Source organism: Protopterus annectens, chromosome 1.part2, assembly GCF_019279795.1.
Source record: "Protopterus annectens isolate FY-2018-M chromosome 1.part2, PAN1.0, whole genome shotgun sequence".
Lineage (NCBI taxonomy): Eukaryota > Metazoa > Chordata > Ceratodontiformes > Protopteridae > Protopterus > Protopterus annectens.
In genome coordinates, this window is record NC_056727.1 from 1,133,033,080 (window position 1) to 1,133,057,065 (window position 23,986).

The following is a 23,986-nucleotide window of genomic DNA, read 5'->3' on the forward strand; positions in this document are numbered from 1 at the left end:
CCAAACTTGAAACATGGAGGCCAACAAGTGAAGGGATCTTTTGCTTTTACTGGTACTTATATGTGTTGTGTATGATTCTATTTTTTGACCAGATTATAGATGTTAAAATGGGGTAGATTGGAAAGTGGTTAAATGGGAAACAAGCAGAGGGGAAGAAAGGGAAAGCAATACAGGAATGTGCAGGAGGGAAGCGGAGAAGAACCATAGCTATCTATTTCTTCATCAATAATATGTGCAGAATATGAGCTGAATTTGGACTGTCACCTCCAGAAAGAGGGGTGACAACAATGTAATCATACTGTATAGTCAATTGGACCAAATCAAGTGTGTCAAGAAGACATACATGTGAAATGGAGAGCTATGATAGGACAATATCTTCTTTGTGGAACAGGTGCCCATTTTTTTAATTCAGTAAGAAAGGAATGCTGGGGAAGGGATGTAGATATTTCTGGGTCAGGTAAGTTGGGTAGGTGAGAGACACAAAAGGATGGGGGACATCATGTTTGGGGTGAAGGATGGGCAACACAGGCTCATGCTTGTCAAATATAGAGACAGTGAGAATCAAGTCCTCACTCACTGGACTGTCATCACTGTTCCCTTACTCCACTGGCAGCTAGAGTGCTTCATGTCTTTTCCTCCCTATACAGGCAGAGGCAGGCAGGCCAGCGCCTGAGTAGGCCTAGTGTATCACAGTGCATGTACAACCCATGCACACACCCTGGCCACTCCCAGCAGCCACAGTTCTCCCTGAAAGCACTTTGTGGTTCCCCCTCTGAGGGTACCACACCACCAGCCCACAGGGAGCCAGGCAGGGGGGGCACAGGTAGTGCTGGGTCAACAAAGGCAGGGTCAGGGAAAGGTGCAGAGAAATGCTAGGTCAGAGAGTGCTGGGGGTGGAGTGGGATCCACTGGGCTGGCTGGGGGTAGGCTACTAGGCTACCCTGCAGCATGGCATTACATTGCTACACATGGATAACTTGGAGACATTTTGATGACACAGAAATGAAAAAAAAATAAAAGGGAGAGAAATGGAGTGAATTGAGAAAGAGATAAAATAAATATGATACATATATGATATGATAATTCTATTATATTACACAACTATTCTATCTGAAGTATTACATTTAAGTATATGTCCTAAAAAATTGTCACTACAGCTAGAGATTGTTGAAAGTAATCATTGAAATGTCTATATATTTCATATATGTGTGTTCTAAATATACAGTTAACAGCAGAGCATTTATGCCAGTTGAATAGAACTTAATTTGATGTAAATATTAGTAAAGAAATGCAGTATTGTATAGTTGTGACTCATGTTATTTGAACCCACAACCTCCGACTACAGTCTTATATTTGACTCCTAAAGTTGACATGTGCATTTGACATGCATAACATACTTGATTTATTTTGCAGGACATGCTCAATTTTCTACAACTGTACAAAAAATCTTCTTTGACTTTTCTCTTGTATTTAAAATTTCCTACTATATATTTAACCCATACCAATTTGCTCTTGTTCTCCATTTGAGCAGCCATTTACCATTTGCAAGAGTTAAAAGTTCAAGTGGCTGCAGAAAAGAACAAAAATGCAAAGAGAATTGATTTGTGCATGTATATATGCAGTGTAATTTCTCTTTCTAATTTATTATCATCTCTTATTTATTGTGTCTGTTCTTAGGAGTAAGATGTCTAGTTTTCAATTTCAGTCAACCAATGTAGACACTCTCCTCCTTTGGCATGTGTTCAATTGACTGTTTTGAAGTGTGTGTGTGTTGTGTGGTGTGTGTGTGGTGGGGGGGGCACTAGATGCAGCCTGAGGATACAGCCCTAGTTCTCCTTCTGGTTGAGGCACTGTTACTGTGAGTGAAGCCTTTCCTCAGCCAGAACTCCTGAAATAACAAATATCCTGGACTCTCAATAAATGAACTCCTGGATGGATTACCCCTGTAACAAACACCACTGTTCACAGCCAACAAAAACTAATGAACTTAACAACTGAACTGCAATGTATGGCAAGCTAAATACTTTCCACCAATTCCAAATAGCATGCATAAACCTGAGCAACAATGCCAAGCAGCAATAATGCTTACCGTGTTTGGATGATGTTAATCGAAAGCAGCAGCAATGCAAGCAGGGATGAAACAAATAATAAGAAGGTTAATCTGGTGGCATGGCTTTGATAGGATAACTCAATTGATTACTGGTGGCATAAATGTCATGATATGACACATTTGTTTTTTTTTTATATAAATAAAATTTTAAATAAATTTCAAATGGATTCTTTTTTAGTTGGGATAGGACAAAACATTTTCTGATTAGTTTTGATTTTTTTCTCTATTGAAGAAGAAGTGCAAGTATAATAGAAATCATAAGAATTCATATATATAGGTATATCTAAGACAGACATACAGAGAAGATATAGAAAACATCACTAGTGAAACAATATAAAAAGTGAATACAAAGGACAGAGAACAAGAGTAACAGTATGACATGTTTTGCAATATCCATGATTTGAAATGTTTTGCAGTCATTTTGAAGTGCATGCTTCTAAGTGCAGGAGTACAATTGTAAAGATTTTGTTTGACTTATTTGCCACCAAAAAAAAGTGCACACCCATGAGGACCTACAGCTGCACACAGAAACCACAGCCAGCCAACTGTACTCCACCCTTCCCTTTTACCTGCAGCAAATAGTTATATGACATTGATTCATCATTTTTTACTACTCATTCTCTGAATGCCTGATAGTGTGTTGTTTTGCAATGCAACATAATTTACTGAATTGATCTGAATATCAATTATTGGCTCTATTTCGCTACTCAATTAATGCTTGGAGCTGCTTGTGTTGGTGATGATTGCTAACTGCTGGCAATTTGAACATTGCAAAATGCAGTGACATATTAATGTTGACATTTTAGTCTTACAGATGTTCTATTTTGCTTTGCAGACACTGCTTCCTATTCAACACTCGTCCAGTTTTATCTAGGTGCACTGTAGACAAGTAATGTAGTCAATAAAAACATCACTCAGTAGTGCTTCAATTGTTTGTTTGCACTAAGCCAATCTCTCATCCCTAACACAGGCAAAAAATAAATGCATTCATGAAACACTGGAAAAAGAAAAAGAAAAAAAAAAAATATCTAAAGTTTACTAGAAAACATGAACACACAAATAAACTCTTTTGTTCTACAAATTTTTTGAATGAAAATTTCAACACAAACTTTTGAAACACAGAAAGTCACTTTTTTGAACTTTGCCACACAAACATCTTTGCAGCAGCAGTACTGAATCCTATCAAACATCAATCATGCTGAACATCTAAAGCATAACACACCACATACATAATATATGTACATGTACTGACAGTAACACACCAATGTAAGCACACACATCATACATTTATTTGGATACAGTGCAAATTGCAGATCATCTTACCTCTTACCTCTTTTTGCATTTAATTGCATTGCTGTCTTGATTGCAGCTGTGTTTGTTTTGCTAATTCTTGTTGCTTGTCCTTGTCTTGTGTGTGAAGTCTAATATACAGTTGTCAACAAATGAAGGGGATGTTGGATGTACTGAACAGAACCTGTAAATTGTGTGCTGCTTACTTACATTTCCGACCTTGATTACACATTGTAAGTCTGACCTGACACATCCACTGGAGGTAGGGCAGTCTGCATTGCTCTTTTTTAAGTCTAATGTGACATATCCGCTGGAGGTAGAGTGGTCTGCATTACTCTTGTATTTTCCTTTTCCCTACCAGTAATTTTTCACAGTTGCAATCCATTAGCAACAAACACTGCACTATGTTGATATCTGTACATGGAGCCAAATATTTCAGATTCTGCAATTCTAATGAGTTCACACCTCATTTGCATATTCACCATCCTAACAGCCCTAAATTTACACCATAAAAAGGGAGCCATGTAGCTAGAGAACCTGAAGGTGAGGAGATTTGTTTATGTGGAGAACACAGAAGAGGCTATCACTATGAGATATATCTGCACAGAAGACTACTGAACTGCTACTGTTATCTGTATGCTTTAATTACAAGTGTACTGATGGCATGGGCATTTTGTCGAGGCATTTCACAGGTATACATGATTGACAATAGCTTAAAGTGGAATGTTCTGTGTTAGATATGTGCACATGTTTTATAGACAGTTCATTTGATAGCACTTTTAGCATTTCACTGATGGTTTGTTAGCAAAATGTGTCATTTACCTGTTCTTTTGGAGGGAGAAAAGCTGCATTTCTGTTTTGGCACAAACAAGGATATGCTGCTACTGTAGTTCTCCCTTGTTTTGCATCCAGCCTTGCTTTGTGTGTGAATGTAATATGTTATAACCACACAATTCCTGTTGTTCATATTGCAGATATCTAGACTGTTTTATGTTTCTTCAGTGGGTAATACTGAAATACACCTTTTCTGTTTTATCTGGGTGCACATGATTTTTAGTTATGTGATACTTATCTGTATTATCCTTCTGTTGTGTTTTAGGACACCTAGGACTATGGCACCCAAGCTTCTCAATCCCCAAAAGTGACCCTTAAGTGACCCTGAGAATCAGGTCATTGTGGAAGCTTTTAGGCAACAGGGTGAATTGAATTTCTGCTTGAGAGGGGACATGGAGATATGTCGGGCAGAATACAAATTTGGCAGCCGATAGTTGCAGATGTGAATGCAGCAAGAAGCCACAGCAGAACATATGATCATGTGTGCTATAGGGCCACTGACATGATCTCATCTGCATGGAGGAGAGCAGCTGCAGTGGCCCATGATCGGATGGGTACCAGCAGGACTGTTACTGAACCACTACTAACAGCAAATAAAGAGTTACTGTTCACTGTCATGGATCCAGACAGCTCCCAAGAAAGTGCAGAACAGCATGTCCATGACATTGGTGCTACTGTTTCAGGGACAACAATGTGCTCCAGGAGCAACTTTCAGGTAGGCTTATGTATCTCAGTTGTTAAATACTCTTGTATTTTACAATATTTACATTAATACATTAGTTCTGTTTAACAAGAAATTGGTTGGGGGGATTGTAGATTGTTACAGCTAAGAACACATTCTGATTGATAATACATGGGATTAGGTTGTACTTATCATTCAAGTTGCTGTTGAGAGTATAATAGAGTATAGTTAATGGGCATATAAAGGGAAAAAAGTTTTACCCCATGTTACTGTTAAATGTGATTATGTTGCCCTTACCTTTTGCTTAACTTCTTCCAGGAACACACAGCAAAGGGAGTCTACAATCATCTGCATATGGTAAGCCAAACATGTTTATGTCAGTACTGTTTAGCAGTTCAAATAAACATTAAGTTTGTGATACTGGTGTCATGCCTATTGTGTGTATTGCTGTACTGTCTGTAATAGTGGTATGACTGTTAGTTTGTTAGCATATACTGGACTACAGTAGTGTAGATATTATTTTTTTCCATTGTTTCCTGCTTATTATCACAGGTGTTCCTGAGAGTGGAAGTGTGGGACTTCTATCACCTGATGTCAGAATATCAGCAGACTCTGATGATGATGATGGTGGCCAAACAGAGGCACAGTCGGGGTGTGCAAAGATTGAATCTGACACTGAAGTTGACATACTGCCATCCCCTGTAATTGTATCACACACAACCAGTAGGCCTATGCCTACTCATTCCAGTGAACCCTCAGTTACTAGAATGTGGAGGGTGAGACACTCGATAAGGGAAATATGATTACTGTAGCTTCAGTGACTGTTGACTCTTGGCCTAGCCAAATTATGTTGAGGTGCCACACAGGAGGGCTGTTATGAGTGCTAAGAGGAGGCTTGCTGTCCATCCTCCACCTAATCTAAGTGTCTCTTCCCAAGCCACTCAACTTATGCTTAGGGCTATCATGGAAGCACAGATACATTCCTATAGGATCTCCAGAGAAATGCTTAGGGTTGTAGATGTGACACAGGCTGACATGCATGACTGCCTCCACCATGTTGCCAATTCAGTGGATTAGATGAATTAAATGTTGGAATGGATGATGTCTGTGATGGAACATCTTCTGGGAGGGGAACGGCTTCCTCATGAGCATAGGTCAGCCACATCATCTGCTGTTAGTCGACATGGCCATTCCTGATCATGTTCCCATAGTGGCAGTACTTCCACTGCTCCATCAGTGGTTGAGCTATCTATACCCAGATGTGGCAGGCCATGGGGTCATGTTCCTGGGCATCCTCATGTGGGGATCTTATCCAGCAGACATAGGTCACATCCAGGTAGCAGAAGTGCATCTCATCATGGATGAGGAAACCCATTGCAAATCCTGGTAGAGCAGTTCTCATAGTCGGTATGACAACAATTAAATACCACCTCTACCATGCATGGCTCACACCTGTCCTGCATACTAAGACATAGAGCTAGCATAGAGTTTAGTTGTCTTCATGCAGACACCCACACACCAGTTTCATCTGGAGAACCCATACAGATACACACACGACAGTTACATGGTTCAGCCATGAACCTTAAAGCTCATTTTGCACACTGGCCGTTTGCTACTTTATCCAAAGGTCTGTCTGTTTCTCTTTGTTATTCACACACACTCATCAACCTTTTGTCAGGCTAGGCTTCCTACCCCCCACACACACACACACACACACACAACACCCTGTGCAAGTGACAATAACTGTGCCATATCCCTGTTTTCTATATCTTGATTAAGGGATGCATAACATTTGTGTCTGATGCTCATGGTGCATCTCTGACTTAATGCTTAGTATATCTGCATGTATGGTGTTGAATTGGAAATTGTATCTTTGACTTATATTGGTCTTAGAAGGTTAGACAGTAGACAGAGTATCAAATATTTTGTGCATCAGTACTATGATCTTGTGAGGGCTGTGAAGTCTGAAACTGAAATGTGCCTCATTACTTTCTAACTTCTCTATTTAATGATTTTTAAGTACAAACATATGATGCTAAACCCAGGACATTCAGTGACAATCAGTACTTCTGAGAGGTATGACTGTGTACATCTTTGATGCCTGAGGCCTACCACTTGATACAGGACACGTAGTCACATACATATCTGCTGTCACATGTTTTAAAAATGCAAGGTATTGCCAGCTATGCCAGTTGAAGTAGGGCAATGGATGTTCATTGGTTCATAGGTGTGTACTAGGCTAATAGCCCTGGAGCCTTTACAAGCCTAGTCCCAAATAAAATTGCCCAGGCACCATGCCACCTGATGTTAGTTCACAGTTCCCATATCTAGTAGTGCAACCGGAATGATCCCTGGAGTGAACTTTCTGTTACCCATCCACTCGTCAAGATTTCCTCTTGAAGAGGGCCAGTGAGGTGCTCTGCTTGACATGAATGGGAAGCTTATTCCAGAGTATGGGCAGTCTTTGTAAGATGAACCTGCCCCTCCAGCATGTTCTGTTAATTGTGGTAATGAGGTTGTGATCTCTGGAGCGTGTGGCATAGGGGATAGGGATTTCATTAGGTGTAGCATTTCAAGTAGGGCTGGGTCAGACATGGCTTTATAATTCAAGCAGAGACCACCTCTAATTAGATGATAAGAGAATGAGAACAGGTTTATTGAGTCTGTCCATGTAGGACATGTGTTTAAGGCCTAGGATTCTTTCTGTGAGGTACTTGGCATCTCCAGCTGTTGTAGGTGTCTGGTCAGGTACATGCCAAACAGGATGCTATATTTGATGACTGGTCTAATGAGGGATGAGTGGAGAGGGATGATGACCTCTTTCTTCCTGGAAGTGAAACCTTTGGTTATAAGATGTGCCACGTAGAAGGACTTGCTGACCACAGTGGCAGCGTGGCAGTCGAAAGTGAGGTGGCTGTTGACCTGGGTGCCCAGATCTCTTATGGCCCCTTCAGTGTTCAGTGAGCTCCCATCAACGTGGTAATTCGTGGGAACTGAGTTTTTTTCAAAAGGGGATTATAATGCATTTTTTTGTTGTTAAGTTTCAGGCCATGGTTCCGACACCAGTCATTGGTTTCAGAGAGGCCCTTTTGCAGGATGTCTGCATCACTTGGGGAGTTCATAATGACTCCTAGCTTGCAGTCATCAGTGAACTTGGTCAGCCAGAGTCCTTCCGTGTTGGCCTGAACTTCTGAGAAGTAGATGCCAAACAGGAGAGGGCCCAGGACCGAGAGACTCCACTCATGAATGATCGACAGTCTGACTTGGAATCCACATCTTTCACTCTGTGGTTCCTGTCTGTGAGCCAATTTGCAACCCACCTATTGATGTAAGGATTGACATTTAAGATGTGTAACATATGCCAACACAGCTAGCTGGAATTTTGTAAACAATTATATGCCGTTTGTATATCAGACTGATTTGTACAGGTACAGTGTTGAAAATGTATTTGTAAAGTTGCTTGTATTAAAAATGTATCAACAGTGGGCCCTGACTGTACTGTAACTGATTAAGTCTACAGTATATGTTTTAATAGAGGATACTACCAGAAGAAAATAGGTTAATCTCAATCCCCCTGACTTTGAAAAATATACTGAAATTAAATTACTGGGCCTAGGCCATAAAGGTGTTATTTTACACTTTTGTTTGAAGCCAGAGATGCAATGTCTGTCAGAAGCATGGTTTGTTAGTCTCTGTAGGAAGAGCAGAAGTGTTAAAATTGTTTTAAGCTTCCAGATGCTACAATAAACTTTAGCAAAGCTTGAGATATGTATTCTAACATGTGTGCTAAATCCTGTCAGCTTTTATCCAAGGGGAACCAGAAGTCAGATGACCAGATGTATGTGATGTCATTCTGTAATCCATCACTAAAATGATATTTTAATACTAGATGAGACTGAAGTCTCAGAGCACTCTGTTTTTGGAACCTGACAAGGAAGGACCCTTAACCTACTACATCTTGGCTTGCTCTAGTAAGTGAACCAGGGAATAGTAATTCTTTAGATCAGTCAGGAAATGAGATTAGTTAGTGCTGTTTTTTTATATCTCTGTGGCTCTATTCATCTGTGTTATTTTAACATTTCCTGTGACTGAAAGTTTAGTGTTTATTGTAAATAGATATTTAATATTTTCATGTTATTTTATTATTTATTATTTAATATATTTAAACTTTTCATTGTGGATGGTCCTTTTGAGAATATTTTAAACTTTGAGAGTAATCATATCTACTTGGTGACTCTGTAAACACTCCTGAAAGCCTTACTGTATTGGCCAAACACTATCATTTGTATTGATATTAATTTCACTCAGTGTAATTGGATACCCTTATAAGAGACTTAGAGTAGCTGACTTAGGAGTGTCTGGTGGCAGTAACTACCTTATTGTCTGGGCAGAATGGGTCATAGCTAGTTAATCTGTGCCAGCCTTTCCCAGGTGTGTGTGTGTGTGTGTGTGTGTGTGTGTGTGTGTGTGTGTGTGTGTGTGTGTGTGTGTGTGTGTGTGTGTGTGTGTGTGTGTGTGTGTGTGTGTGTGTGTGTGTGTGTGTGTGTGTGTGTGTGTGTGTGTGTGTGTGTGTGTGTGTGTGTGAGTGTGTGCATGTGTGTGTGTGTGTGTGTGTGTGTGTGTGTGTGTGTGTGTGTGTGTGTGTGTGTGTGTGTGTGTGTTTGTCAGCTGCTTGGAGCAGGGGCACAAAGCACTGATTTCACAGAGAGGGTACTGTGTGACTTGGCTTGGACACCCTGCTGAGGACTCAACCCTACAGCTGTGCTAGTGGGAAGACTTATTAAGGATCAGGAGAGAGAGAGAGAGAAACCAACCCCCAGACTGAGTGTGTTCCATGTGTGCTCTTAAGGGAGAGTGTGGTTGATGCAGAGAGCTGCATCTGGAAATACTGTGTGTATCCATTTTTGTTCCAAGTGAACATCCTTCCCATTGTCAGTGGTGAGAATTCAGGCTCCTGGATTTCTGTCCCAGAGAGGAGACATCACATATTGGTGGGCAGTGGTGTGGATATTAATTGAAGTTCTCTAGCCTGTGGGCAGTTGTCACTGAAGGTGGATATACTCTCAAGCAGCCACAAGGTAAACATTTAGAATTTCATTCCACAACAGCTGTATTTATTTATTTATTTTTTGTTAGTTTAGTTTAGTCAGGGAAAGCAGGCAAAGATGTCAGCAGAGGATTATGGCAGGCTAACAAAGAACCAGTTGGCCAAAGTGTGTGAGGCCAAAGGACTGGTGCATACCAACCTGACTAAAGAGGAAATTATTTCAGCCTTAGTCACAGCTCAGGCCAGAAACCAGGAGGATAACCAGTCTGGGGAATTTGCAGCCCTCAGAAACAGGCCAGTTCATCTTTTCCTCAGAGGACTTAAAAAATCTGTATGGAGTTAGAGACTTAAACTGGAGGCTAAATGTTTGGAATTAGACTCAGCAGAGAGACTGCATCATTTGGAGGGTGAATAAAATAAGAGACTGCGGAGTTTGGAGGTCAGAGAAAATGAGAAGCAGCATCAACATGAGAGAGAGATGCTGATTCTTCACCAGGGTTATAGAGGTAATAGGGAAGGGAATAACCAAACCCCAAAAGCAATAAGGAATAAAGGTCAGTACATTTCTTCCACAATTTGCAGAGGGTGATAACTGTGATAGTTTTATTCATATATTTGAAAGATTATGTAAACAGTATAATGTTGACCAAGGGCTCCCGGTATGGTTGCTGACCCCCTTACTCCATGATAAAGCTTTAACTGCTGTTTCTAAATTGTCTGATGTTGCTTGTTTAAACTACAATAAAGTAAAGAAATGTTTACTTGAATGTTTTAAGTTAACACCTGAAGCTTACTGAAAAAAAGTTTTGTGGGCATAGATGCAAGGCAGATGAAAGTGTGTGATTATATTGTTGAGTTAAAAACTTACTTTCATAGGTGGATGAATGAGTGTTAGGTCACCTCTTTTGAACCGCTGGCAGACCTTTTCATGCGGGAACAAGTCCTTAAGCACTTTGCCTGATGATATGAGAATCTGGTTGGCAGACCAAGACTGCAACTCTGCAGATGAGCTGAGGAAAAAGGGGGATCTCTACTTAGCAAGAAGGGCATCACTGCACAAGAAGGGGATATCCAGTGCTGCACATGGATATAAGGGAACCCATGGAGGGCAGCCTAAACCACCCCAACAGAGTCCACCAGTAACAAGAGAAACCACTTGTTCAGGTACCTGGCAAGGATCAAGGGTTAAATGTTTTAAATGTAACCAGTGGGGCCATGTATCATATAGATGTCCATGAAGGCAAGATGGGGAATAAAATGTAGAGGAGCCAACAAGTGGGAATAACAGTATGCCAGTGGTATGCTGTCTGAAGACAACAGGGGTACCAAACTATCTCCAGAGTTTATAGCCTATCTTTGTGGATAAAAAACAGGCCACTGATAAGACAGACACAACCTCTGACATAACCATTGGGGAGCCTAAAGTGGTTAAAGAGGAGCAGTAATTGCTTGGGCAAATGGAAAGGTTTTCTAGTTGATGCCATTGAAAATACCAGCATCCATTAGGGCTCGTGTTTCTCTGTTTTTACAGTATTTGAATGATTTAGTACCCTATGACCTGTCTTACTTCCCTGTCAAGATTCATTTTTCAGCCATTTCAGCTTATCTGCCCATGGATCCACCTCGTTCAATGTAGTCTTCATGTCAAAATGTTTTTGGAATGGTTCTACATAAGAAGACTCCCAGAAAACTGGAGGCTGCACCTTGGGATCTTAATTTTGTGTTAGAAAAGCTAACATTTGCTCCATTTGAACCAGTTCATTAGGGTGATTTGAAGTTCTTGACATGAAAAACAAGCTTACTCATTGCTCTGACCTCTGCAAGAACAGTATCTCATTTCTAAGCTTTTATGGACGATCAGCTTTATTTCATTGTTCACAAAGATAACGTTTCCCTGAGAACTAATTTTTCTTTTTTTTTTCTAAAATTGTATCAGAATTAACGTTAAACCATTCTATCCATCTCGCTGTCTTCTTTCCAGAATCTAAAAATGAGGAAGTCAGAATATTTCGTATGTTTGATATCCACAGACAACTTGTTTACTATCTTGACAGAACAAAATATTTTATTTCATATGTTGGATATCCACAGACAGCTTGTTTACTATCTTGACAGAACAGAATATTTCAGAACTTCTGATTAGTTGATTTCTGTTTTTTTTTTTTTGAGGAAGGTCAGAGGGAAGGACAATCTGTGTCACAACAGACTATTTCCAAATGACAGTCTCAGGCTATTGCATTTTGTTATTACCACCCTAACAAAACTATTCCTGCCAAGGTCAAGGTTCACTCAGGGCCCTGGCTTCATCTATCAGTTTTTGGAAAGGGTGGGATTCTAGAAGTATTCTAGAGACAGCAACTTGGTCCACTGTGCATACTTTTATAAAGCACAATAAACTAGATGCCTTTTCCATTTCTAGAACAGGGTTTTCTGGGACAATTCCCAATGGGCTCTTGTACCATTCTTCTTCCACTTCCCAGTTCTATTAAACTATGGTAATCTACTGAAATAGCTTAGACTACTGCAGCAGCTGTCATAATGATGAGCATAGTATAATTGGGTAAGCAAACTTAACATAACAGTAGATGTTTGAATGATCACTGTTGCTGGAGCTGGTCCCTCCCTTCATCCCCCCTGATTTATATATATATTTTTTTGTTGTTGTTGTTTTGTTTGTTTTTTTTTATGTCAGAGTGTAGATTTTTCTTTTTTTCTTTTCTTTTCTTTTGCTAGCAATGCCCCTCAGCACTTAGCCGCTTTCTCTCAGCATGAAAGGTCTGCAGGATTTGGCACCCAAACCTGAGTTTTATTTAGCTCAGCTTAAGTTAACTAATTTTGGGTGCATGGAAGGTGCTCCTAAGCTTTGTAAGATGGCTGGTTGATATATCTTATGCAGTATATAACCCATATAGCTTAGGCTACTACAGTAGTGTTCATTCGAACATCTGCTGTTATGGTAATTTTACTTACACAGCTGTACTTTATGTTTTCGGATTGATGAATGAAGTAGCATCTTCCAATTGTGAAAGAATAAATAAAATAAATAATTTTATAATAACTTCCCTACGCATGCATTACACTGTTTGTTGCACAAATATTTAATGGGTTACTCTCCATCCCTTCCTGTCAACCACACCATACATGCCTCTAAAGTCTAAAAGTGAATGTTCAAAAGTATTTACATTATATTTTTCTTTTTAAAGGTTATCATCCAAATGTCTAAATAACATGTGATTTATCAGCTTGTGCAGAAAGCTCTATTTTTGTTTAAATATCTCACCAAAGGTTATAACATTTAGTCAGCAACTCGAGGAGATTCTTTAAAGTAATCAGAATGATCCTTAGGTGATGAAGCAAGCTCAGTTTTATCATCATCACCACTCTGGTAGTCCATAGGATAAACACTATGAGCTGTTATACAGCTGTTTTCTGTAGTCTGGGGTTTGGTTCCCTTAGCCTACATTTGCCTAGTGTGTGATTATGAGAAGAAAAATCAATCAGACAATGCTCTAGTGCACTTGAGAAATTAGGCTAAGCTCCTCAATGGGTGCTTAAATCACATTCCTAGTAACTACTTATGAATCTAGACAGTAGGGTAGCTAGAGCAGGCTGAGAGGGTCAACTGCCCCAGGCTCAAAGTGTTTGGAAGGCAAGATCAGCCCATCCTGATCACTCTTTAATGCAGTATAGGTTCATGTGTTCATAGGAGGTTACCAATCTAGCGGCACTAGGGCCTTTACAAGCCTAGCCATGTTATACTTGTGTTCCCTAATTGACCACAGTTAGATGGTCATTATTCACAGAATGAGTGTATGATCAGCAGTGACTGCCCCTGTCCATGAGGGACATGGATGCCACCTCCCTGGGGTGAATTTATGGTCTCCCATCCATTTGTCTATGTTGCCCTTGAATAGGGTCATTTAGTAGCTCTGCTTTACATGAAATGGGAGTTTATTGTAGAGGAGCAGCAATCTCTGGGAGATATATCTGTCTCTGCAGCATGTTCTGTGAATGTCACAGGCTAGGTTGAGATCCCTGGAGTGAGTAACTCTCTTGTCCCATTTGATATGTGGATGTAGAGTACTTCCATTAGCGGGAGATCAGGGACTGCTCTATAGGCCAGGCACAAGTCTCCTGTCAGTAACCTGTAGAATAGACAGTATAATGACTGGGCTTTCAGTCTTTCCATATAGGTCATGTTTTGGAGACCCTGAATTTTCTTGGTGAGAAACTTCTGTGGTTTCTCCAGCTGCTGCAGGTGACTGGTGAGGTACATGGAAAAGGGAGCATTGTGCTATATTAGTGGTCTGATGAGGGCTGAGTACAGTGCATTTCTAACATCCTTAGTCTTGGATGCAATGCCATTACTTATGAGATGTGCAGTGGAGAAGGCTTTCCTTGCAGCTGTGGACACATGGTGATCAACGTTTAAACTGCTGTCAACCTGTGTCCCCAAATCTCATACCACTGGGTTTGAACTTAGGAGGAGTGTTGTTAATATTGTAATTTGCAGGGACTTTATCTTTGCCAAAGGGTATAATAATGCACGTTTTTGCATTTAGTTTTAGTCTGTGTTGGCACCAATCATTTGTCTGTGTTAGCCCCTTTTGTGATATGTTAACATCATTTGGGGACTCAATGATTGCACCCAGTTTGTGATCATCAGTCAATCTAGTAAGTCACAGGCCATCTACTTTTGCCTGGACTTCTAAGAAATAGATTCTAAACAGTAGAGGACCCAGCACAGATTCTTGTGGTATACCACTAGTAATTGGTCTACTGGTAGAGGTGGAATCCCCAATGTTGACAGTATGCATTCTGTTGGTGAGCCAGGTGGCTACCCATCTAGTGATGCATGGGTTAATCACCAGCAGGGAGAGTTTCGCAATGATACCTGAGTGGGGGAATTGTATCAAAAGCCTTGGCTTAGTTAAGATAGGCACTATGTACTGTTTTGCCTTCATGCAGGGCTTTAGAGACATTCTCGAAGTCCACTAGGTTCAGTAAGAATGATCTACCCTAAACGAAGCCAAACTGGATCAGGTCAAGAGTTTGAAGGTTGCCTTTGTCTTTTTTGATAAGGTCCATGATGATTCTTTCAATGGCCTTGCAGATAAGTGTGTCTAGGCTTATGGGTCTATAGTTACCAGGGTCAGTTGATGGACCCCCTTTGTGCAAGGTGGTTACTGTTGCTGTTCTCCACTCTGTCAGAAGAAAGCCAGTGCTCAGGTTGAGGTTAAAGAGAGTGCCAAGTGGTTCTGCTAGGTCTTGTTTTAGATTGTTTAGTAAGCAGCCTGGGATGTTATTTTGTCCCATAGATGCCTTGTTTTTGGCCTTGGAAAGTGTGGACATGACCTGCTCTTTGGAGATACTAGGTAAAGAACTGGTGTCAGGTTTGGTTTGGGGTATGGTTGGTGGGAACAGGTGGGTGAAGTTTGCACTAAATGTGTCAGCTTGCAGGTTGGCAATTTCTTCTGGGTCAGTATGAGAGATAATATCCACCATAAGTTCAGCACATATTAGTTTATTGCCCTTTAGATTTCAGACATAGCTAAAAAATGTCTTATGATTATCCTTAGCTAGGGATGCTAATTTAGCTTCATAACTAGCTTTAGAGGACTTTACAAGATATCTGATTTGCTTGTTCAAGCTGAGGAGGGTATTTGTCTTTTGCTGAGTAACTTCCCTCTTGTTTTTAGACATCAATTTCTTCCTTTTGTTATATAACCTATTTATACTTGAGGTCCACCAGGGTGGTCTGTTTTTTCAGGAGGACCTGGTTTTGATCTGGTCAGGTACAGCTGAGTCTATACAGTTGTTTAGGTGGCTATCCATATATCTGGCCACCTGGTTTGTGTGCCAGTATCGAGAACATCTTTTTTTTTTCTCTTGGGATGTGGGGGGCATAGATCTAAGTAATAAGTCTATCACTTATGGCTTATTACAGTTTTTTTTTTTTTTTTTTGCTATTCACTTGAGGAGCTGAAAGGTGCTGGTTCATAGTACTGGCCCAGGGTGCTAATTGAGCAGCTATGCTTCTGAAGCTAAGATTCAACATATATATATATATATATATATATATATATATATATATATATATGCATATTTTATATACATATATATATATATATATATATATATATATATATACACACACACACACACACACACACACACACACACACACACACAGACACACACACACACACACTCACACATACAGCTAGTTGTTCAGGAAAGAATGTTCTACAGTAATTGAAAAGATAGTGCCAAAATAATATGATCTGTCTTGCACAGCACTGTCAAAGTAACCACCTTGAACTTCTTACCTTTTATCATCACATACATTTAAAAAATTGGGGAAATGAATACATGATCCATTATGCAGCATATTTTTCAGTAAACAAAGGATAACTTTAGCAAATCAGCGAAAAAAAAAGAACTCAGCTATATCCAGCTCACCACATGCATGGGTCGATAAAATTCCAAAGTACAAGAATACATGCAGTAGTTGTGGAAACATTGCAGGGCACAGAAGATTTTGGCAGTTTGTAGATTCAAGAGTATTGCACAAAACTGCTATATTAGTAAAAGAATCTCTGCACTTCCTGAATTTATCTTGATGAGAGCCTAAGTACCTAATGCATTCATTTTTCTATTTGCTTTCTTTTTCGTTTGTATGATGCTTACCTAATAAATTCATGTTGTGTAATTTATGAAGATTTGTTCCCTACATAATCAATCCAGAACTACAGTACCAGAAGTTTTAAATACTGGAACTTATAGTGCTTGTTGAGTAAATTAGCATTTTGCCCTAATAGTGAAAATGTTGACCAGCTGTCTGTTCAACTCTGGATGCACCATATGGCTCTTTTGGCACACCACACAAAGCCCCATCCCCTACATTGTAAATACAACCACTCCACTTCCTTCCTTCAGATGTTATGGTAGTGCTGAGGTCTATGGTCCCTTCTCCCATATCCCCACATGGTGTTATGTTATGATACCTGCACCTTAAATAAACATGTGCATTTTTCCTCTTTGTCATTGTTTAGTTGATCCCTTTCCCATGTCTGCCATTTGTTGCTACTCACTAGCAGAATTAATGTGAATAATGACCCACAACTCCTTTTCCATGACTGAATACTATTATAATGATAGAACCTCTCCACCTGCCTGCCAACTGTAATCATGTTTCCAGTAGCAAGGCTTTAGAAATGATCTTTGTAATGTCATTTACTATAAATATTTATAATATTCTTGCAAATGTTACATATTTCTTTTGGTCTGTCTTGCTTCTCTAAAGTTCTTGAAGAAAGCCTATCATGTCTGTGATTCTAGACCATAGTCCATTGCAAACTGATCTATAAAAATTATTTGAAATATTTTTAACAAAAGAGAGTTTAGACCCTTAGGTCAGAGAGCATCTGACAATATGTTTTATATTAACAGGCAAAATATACATACCAGAAAGACTAACATTATTATGTTTAGCGACTGGAAACTCAAGATAAAAGAAAGCTTGTAGTATTCTGGCAGTTTGAGTCAGACGGTTAAGGCTATGAACTAAACTTCATGTAACCCTAGATTTGTTTCCTTTGATCTTCATTTGCCTACTGTATGACTGAGGAAACTGCCGAATCACGTATTGCTTTTGAATCGTCCCGAAAATGAGATAGTTCTGCCTAGTTGATTTACATGCTAAACAAAAACAAAACAGAAAATACAGAGAGAGATAAGTTTCACATTCTGATTGAATGAGACCTGCATTAAATTATTCTGAATTCAGATATATTCAGATAGGTTCATAGGTTCATAGGTTTATACTAGGCTATCTGCCCTAAGGCATTTATAAGCCTAGCCCAAAGTATTGTGGCTTACGCCACCCCTTATATGAAAAAATACTGTGCCCATTAGTTTGTTATGCCTCTGTCCAGCAGTGACACAGAGCTGATTCCTGGGGTAAACCTACAATCTCCCATCCACAGGTCTAGATTTCTCTTGAACAGAGTCAGCGAGGTGCTCTGCCTCACATGGACCGGGATTTTATTCCACAGCATAGGGAGTCTCTGAGTGATAAATCTATCCCTCCAGCACGTCCTATTTATATCCGTGCTAAGGTTTAAGTCGCTTGCTCTAGTGGTTTTGGTGGATTTGGATTTTTTGAGGTGGAGCATGTCCATTAATTCCGGGTTGGACATGGCCTTGTATGTCAGGCACATGTCACCTCTGAGCAGACAGTATGCGACTGAATAGAGCTGGAGTTTCTTCAATCTGGCAGCATATGACAGATTTTGGAGTCCCTTTATCCTTTTGGTGAGGAACTTTTGGGGTCTCTCCAATTGCTGCAGATGTCGGGTGAGATACATCCCGAATGGGGCATTGTACTCGATCATTGGTCTGATAAGTGAAGAGTACAGGGAACAATGACCTCAGTAGATGTGGATGTGTATCCCTTCCTGATCAGCTGGTCAATGTAGAAGGTCTTTCTAACCACTTTAGCAATGTGAGTGTCAAAGAAAGGCCACTGTCAACCTGGGTCCCCAGGTCCCTGATAACCTCTTCTGTGCTTAGTGGATTGCCACCTATATGGTAGCTTGGGGTTACCTTGTTTTTCCCGAAGGGTATGACTATACATTTTTTGGCGTTTAACTTCAGGCCATGGCTCTGGCACCAGCTATCTGTTTCCGTGAGTCCCTTCTGAAGGATATCCGTGTCCGATGCACTTTCCACTATGGGTCCCAGTTTGCAGTCGTCTGCATACTTTGTCAGCCAAAGTCCTCCCATGTTGGCCTGTACTTCTGAGAAGTAGATGCCAAACAATAGGGGCCAAGGACCGAGCCCTGTGGGACACCACTTGTGACCGGCTTGGAGTCTGACACAGCGCCAGCAACTCTAACCCTGTGGGTTCTGTCGTTAAGCCAGTTTGCAACCCATCTTGTGACATATGGGTTTACATTTAAGCTGGTAAGTTTTTCACAATACCGAGTGGGGTATTGTGTCGAAAGCCTTTGCAAGGTCAAGGTAGGCTGTATGGACTGCCTTTCCCTCATCAATGGCCTTGGTGACTGTTTCGAAGAAGTCAACCATGTTCAAAAGGCATGATCTTCCCTTGACAAAGCCAAACTGGGTCGGGTCCAATGTCTGCAAGTCCCCTATATCTTTGTTTATGAGCTCCATTATGATCCTCTCCATAGCTTTGCAGACTAGACTTGTAAGCTTATGGGGCGGTAATTACCAGGGTCCGTGAGGCACCGCCTTTGTGGAGTGGGACCACAGTTGCCGTCGCCACTCCTTGGGCACGTATCCTGTGGTAAGGCTGAGATTAAACAGCTGCCTTATGTGCGGGTTTAATTCCTCATTTAGCTCATGTAGCACACAGCCGGGGACACCATCCGGTCCCATTGATGCTGTGTTTTTAGCTTTAGAGAGAGCAGCTTTCACCTGCGCATTTGAGATGTCCGGGAGGCTACACTCGGCTGGGATAGTTATCTCTCCTTTAGGGGAGAGGGGTGAAGTTTGCACTGAATCTGTCTGCCAGTATGTTGGCAATGTCTGTGGGTTCAGTGATTTTGTATCATTTTGGACTAATTCTGAGCATATCTGGGAGTTTCCACCCAGGTTCCTAACATAGCTGAAAAGGCCTTATGATTGTCCTTTGAATCCATGGCAATTTTTCTCTCAAAATTGGCCTTAGTTGATTTTATGAGTGCTCGTATTTTTTACTAATAATGATCAGGGGTGACTTCCCTTTTATGGATTTTGTTTTATCATGTAATAGCTTTCTCCTCTTATTGTAAAGTTTGTTAATGGCTGGGGTCCACCAGACTGGACGTTTGCCCTTTGTGGAAAGAGTCTTGGTTTTATTTGGGATTGCCTGATCCATGCAGTCCTGGAGGTGTTCATAGAAGGCATTTGTAAGGGCTTCCGCAGCTTGGGTTGTGGTTTCCTCTGGCTCAGGGGCCTTGAAGGATACCACACCAGTCTTGAGTAGTGTGAAGTTTGCTTTAGAGAAGTTCTTCACTATGGTCTTTGCTTGGGGTGGGGCGGGATGTGGATTTCCAGTGAGATTAGTTTATGATCAGATCTCACCAATGAGGGATATACTTCGGTGTGGAGCATTTTGTCCCCATGTTTGTGACAATGAGATCTAGTATATTTTCTCCTCTCGTGGGAACAGTGACTAGCTGTTCCATGGCATTTGAATTTATGAACTCCAGGAACCGTTGGGCTAGAAAGTTAGGGCTTGAGTAATGTTCCCAGTCTATATTCGGGTAGTTGAAGTCACCCAATATGATGGTGTTTGGAGATACATTTATACCCTCCAGTGTCTTCAGGAAGGCTGTGTGGGGTTCCTGAGTTTGAGAGGGTGGCCTGTAGCATGCTACAATTTGTAGAGCAGTTTTGCCTATGGTTAGTTGCACCTGGATGGTTTCCGGCTTCGTGCGTTGCCACCAACCTGGAGGTGTGAGTATCCTTTATGAATATGGATACACCCCTCCTTTTGTGGTGTGGTCCGGGTTTTGGGGCGGAACACATGATATGAGGTAAAACCTAATAGTGCCGGGTGCTCTCAGGAGCCTTGAACCAGGTTTCAGTCACAGCACAGACATCGATGTTCTCCATACTGAGAAGGGCCTCGAGTGCATGCATTTTGAGATTTAGACTTCTGGCATTGAGCAGCATTACCCTCAGTTTCTTCCCATTTTTGTTTTCTAGGGTGGTAGGTTTAGAATTTGAGCCTTGCCTAAAAGGCACTATGGGGGTGGCAAGAGCCTTAGCCAATATCCCGAATCCCAGGGGTGACAGGTGCAAGCCGTCCCTTGCGAAGCAGCGTGGCTTGTCAAGCATGTCATCCCAGGCAGACAGACACTGGATCCCCTTTGAATGACACCAGACATTAAGCCAATTGTTAAAGCTGATCATCTTGTCTCTATATTGTGGCATCATTCTTGGTGAAGGAAGGATACTGCTCAGGGTTAGGGTCATACCTGCCTGGGCTACATAATCAGAGAGCTCCTCTATGTCTCTTTTCATGTAGTCCAGGAGGTGCGTCTCAGGTCGTTCACACCAGCATGGACAATGACTGTGTCATATTTGTACTTGCCATGGAGTGACCAGTGCTTGTGTTATGTGGTGGATTCTAGCGCCCGATAGGCAGCTTACTGTGACCCTCTCCTTGTTCAGCCTGGTGAGTGGGATGTCAGTGTGTCTGACTATGGAGTCACCTATGACAAGTATGTTTGGTGTTGTATTTGGCCTTAAGGGCTGTGACTGCTTTGCACACTGCTTTTGTGGTTTATGTGTTGCTTGTGGGGTGTCTTGAGGTAGCAGTTGTTTGGGTGTCTGCTTTGGAGGCCTCTGCTGTTTAGGTAAATTTTTACTCAGAGCCTCCGAGTATGTCTTTGTGTGTTTATGTGTTTGATTCAGTGGAGTGGTAGCATTATGTGAGGCTGGTTTTGTGGTGTGTGTAGTTGCCTTCTCCTCCTGTCTGGTCTTGCCAGTCCTGAGTTGAGAGAGGTCAGCCTCCAGTTTGGCTAAATAGCTGCATCTCTCGCAAGTATTTGTGTTATGTGGGAGGAGGAGAGGGTTGTCTGTGTACATGAGGCATAATATTGGGAAATCCTTAATTGAAAACAAAGGCCAGTGGGGAGTGAGGGTGTAGTGCTTTTAATTTTTAGTGCTGACTTATATAATTGCTTTAGTGAGCAAGTGCCAGGTAACTTGAGTGCAATGTGTTACAAGTAACTAAATGCAAAAACGACAAACAGTAACTTTCTTTCAAGTGAAACAAGGAAATAAGTACAGTAAGCAATGCAGATATCACTAGTGATCCACAGAAGCGCTGAGAAGTTGCGTATTAGGTGGAATTAGCTTCCAGGGAAATAACAAGCAAACAAACAACAAGCATATAAACAAAGCTAGATTCAGTAGGCCTGGATCTAGTCTATGCTAGAGCAAACAAGGTGAACCAATTTCAGTAAGATACAGTTCAAATATTCAGGCACTATAAACCTTTAACCAGAAAATTCCCAGCTCAGAAGGGCAGAGTCCAGCCTCTTCTCCCACAAGAGTGCAGACCACGAACCTTCTTAATGTAAAATAACTGGCCTGATGTTTGGATGTTGCTACTCTCCCCACCACTCTTTATTTAAGTACTGCAGGACATTAACTGCCAAAACACAACAAAAATAACAATGGGTTTAATGGTTAAAATAGTTTAATGCTTAAAATAGTTTCTTCACTTAACAACTAGAAAGTACATAAACAAGCGTAGCAATGGATTAATGCCTGACATAGTTTGTTTAGTTGACAACTAGAAAGTGCATGATAGAACCAAGCAGTCTGTGTTACTGGAATATGGCTCCTCTTGCCAGTGTAAGTATTCTCTATATTGCTGTACTCAGGTGCTTTAACATATAGGAAGCCAGGGAGTTAATGCTAGTGAATAAAGGTTGAATGGTATAGGCATCCAGAAATAAAGTTACCTCTTGTCTCTCTTTGTGCACAAAAATCCCTATTTGTTATAATTGTGTGTTATAGAATGGAAAAAAAACACGAACAATGTCAAATTTCCTGAGACTTTACAAAGAAAAAAATCTTCAGATTGTTTTAATAGTTGTTTAAAACAACTGTTTTGTATTTGAAAAACCTGTATATTACACAGAACAGTATAAACAAGTCAATGTTTATAAGAATGAGCTTTTATTTTAACACAAATATGAAATCCAGTCCTTTGCAATGGATGTGTAAATGGTTTGTCCTACAAAATCTCACATTTCCCTAAAAACATCACACTTATGCATTTGAAAAGCTGGTAACACTGCATTCAAATGATAGCAGTCAGAGGAAACCGGTCAATCATTTTGCAACGCATGTAATACAAAGAAACATTGTACTAATATCTCAAGTGTATGTCAGTCTAAGAGCTACAAATCATTTTTGTATGACCTAACAGTGGAAGTCATAAATCGCACCTGCTGTCATTCTCTGATAAACTGAAGATTATTGTTTGCCTGTGTCTTGACTGAAAATGGTTTAACTGCTGATTTACTGATTAGAAGACACATGGTGTCCTTGAGGGTTAAAAAAAAAATAGGCAGAATCTTAAGGTTGGAAATGTTTTCTTATATGCTAGGTAAGAAGATAACACTGTGCATTTGATGTTAAATTACTGAAAACACACAGTTGTCACACTGCATTCTTTAGCCTAAATGTCAAACTTTTTAATGTTTTTAACATTACAGTTTTAGAATTGTCAACATTATGCGCTTACTGCTACTTACCACTGGAAAATCATTGACATTTTGCATACATTCCTGCAAAGGTGAACATACAAAGAAAATGACAAAATGTTCTTTTCTGTTTCAAAGGAAAGGCATTATCTTGGATATGAAGACCGACCGGCATCCATTTCACTAATGAAACAGTTTAACGTAATGATGAATTTTGTTATAGCTATGTACAGCAAATCACTAACAGTAAAATTATTATGTTTTATTAAAACTACTATTCAGGTAATGTAGTTTACTTTATAGTATCAATGCATATTACTGAGGTATGCACTCACTCTCATGGTGAAATACTCATTTACAAATTGCAGTGGTCACTATAGCAATTATTTATTGTGCAGAAATAACATCACTATCAGCACTTTCTGCACATAGAATGAAATGCAATCTGGATGAGGTGATTTAGAACCAGTCTGTCTTTTAAAAGAAATGATAAGTCATGCCAATTTTCATAAAATGTAAGTAATATGGATGCAGGGTATTGTTTATATGTCAGTTATGGTTTTATGTGTTTTGTTCAGCACATGGTAATCTATGTACTTTTGCATATGTACTTATGATTGCCTATCAAAACACATTGTAATCTAGAATAATAATTTGCAATAGTAGTTAATACGACAGCATTATTTCTATACTGCTCATGCAATTACTGCCAGATGTCATACCAAGATCACTGTATTAAAACATTAAGTAATCACCTGCCCACCTTTGTGGTAGTTTTTACAAACTGT